Raw genomic sequence first — 2,323 nt, 5'->3', positions numbered from 1 at the left:
CCTGGAACTAGCTCTGTAGACCAGGCTGATCTCGAACTCACAGAGATCCGCCTGCCTCTGCCTCCCGAGTGCTGGGATTAAAGGCGTGCACCACCACCGCCCGGCCATAAAATTATTTTCATTACTACTTCATAATTTTGCTACTGTTATGAATCATAATGTAAACATCTGTGTTTTCCAATGGTCTTAGGTGATCCTTGTGAAAGGGTCATTCAACCCCCCAAAGGGGTCACAACTCACAAGAACCACTATTCTGATATGTGACAAGAAGAGTTCTCACAGTGGCAGAAATGTATCTGGTTTGTAGAACTGTCCATATTCTTATAATAGTTTACTATATATTTGTAAGATTTGTAAATCAATGGTGTAGATGACTCTTTTATATAACTATATGTATATTGTTATCTTTTCAAGTTCTTTGGGTTTATTAGTTTCCGTGTGTGACAAATGTGGGGGGTAGAGTTGCACAAATGCCACAGTTCTTGTGTGGAGGTCAGAAGATAACTTTGTGGAGTCAATTATCCTCTTCTACCTTTACAAGGTCCCAGGGATTGAACCCAGGTCCTCAGGCTGGCAAAGCAAGTGTCTTTACCCAAGGAGCCATCTCATCAGCCTGATAATAATCTTAAAATAAAAAAGTTTAATTTTTCAAGAAAGGCTGAACTAAGAATGTAGCTAGACACATACACACGAATGTAGTAGTTTTTTTTAAGTTCTATGCACCATCATTTAGAATGACAAATATATTAATAAGAAGCCAAGACTGTATCCAAATGATAATTAAAATACATCTAAACCTGCCATGGTAGTATATTTTTATAATATCAGCACTTATGAGGCAATGGTAGGAGATTGTTACAAGTTTGGGACTAGCCTGATCTGCATAGCAAGTTTCAGGTCATCCAGGACTACACAGTGAAACCCAGTCTCGAAATACCATTAATAAACTAGTTAATAAACTAACTAATTAAAATGTAATATCTCAATGTCCAAGAGAAGACTAGCTTATGCATAATATAGTGTTAATAACCAAATGGCAGATTTAAGGACTAGCTGTAGGGGAGGTCTGATAACTTTCCCCACTAAACTAAAAGTTCTACAAGTTCAGTAAACATGTTTCTACTGGAACATTAATAAATTGCGTGCCAGCGGCAATTATCATCAGCGAATGACCACTCCAAACTCAGTATTGTCATAGGATAGTGAATGTTTTGCTCACAAAGCCGAGTTTGACTGGATCAGTCAAGCAGTATTCACTGAGGCTTCTTCCTATGGTTGTACTCAGAACATAGCTGGGGAAGGGGCTGGGAAGAGTCAAGCAACTGGGAGCAAGAGGGCTGGGGCTTCTGGACATCTCTAGCTGTCCTGTACTTTCTCCACATGGTGGTCCCAGCATAACAAACCTCTCACATGGCAGCAGGAGGCTCCTGAAATGCGTTCCCAGGACAACAGCAAGAGCCACATCCCTTTCAAATCTAACTCAGACACCACTCAGCATCCTTCAGTGCTGTTGTTGGGAGCTGGTGTCAAAAGACCTGGGACTTTGCAGACATGCTTGAGCAACAGTCTAGCTCTGTCTTTCCTACCCGAAATCTTTGGCAAGGTGACTTTTTTCCCCTGCATCCTGAGGTGAATTATGATATTCTGGAAGGTACGTGTCTTTACTGAAGAAGCATTTATCAGGGTAGGGCATGAGTATGAGCTAAGTGACAAAGTATTAGAGACAAACACCAAACTGTCCAAGTCTTTGGAGAGGGGTGTAGCAGGCTTTCTTTTGGACCACACTACCCAGCTCCCAAATCATGACACAACATGGAGACTTATAATTAGTTATGAATGCTCGACCTTATCTTATGCTTGCCCCATTAGCTTTTACGGCTTAATTTAACCTGTTTCTCTTTTTCTATGTTTTGCCTCAGGGCTTTTTATCTTTCTTTCATTCTGTATGTCCTACTCCTTGGCTGGCTGGCAGCTGCCTGGCTGGCTCCAGGCACCTCCCTCTCTTTCTCATTCTCTTCTCTTTCCAGCCTAGAATCCTTCTCCTACTTAGTCTCACAGCCTGTCAGCCCCACCTATCCCTCCTCTACTTAGCTATTGGCCATTAAACTTTTTATTAGACCAATCAGGAGCTTTAGGCAGGCAAAGCAACACATTTTTTTAAACAAGTTGTTGAACAAATGCAGCATAAATAAATGTAGCCCACCTTTGCATAGAAAGTCTGCAACATAAACAAATGTAGCACACCTATACATAGTTAGTCTGTAGCATAAACAAATGTAACACACTTCTACATAGTTAAATAGTCTGCAGATAAACAAATGTA

This window comes from Microtus ochrogaster, chromosome 4 (assembly GCF_000317375.1).
Source record: "Microtus ochrogaster isolate Prairie Vole_2 chromosome 4, MicOch1.0, whole genome shotgun sequence".
Classification (NCBI taxonomy): domain Eukaryota; kingdom Metazoa; phylum Chordata; class Mammalia; order Rodentia; family Cricetidae; genus Microtus; species Microtus ochrogaster.
This window is presented reverse-complemented; position numbering follows the sequence as displayed.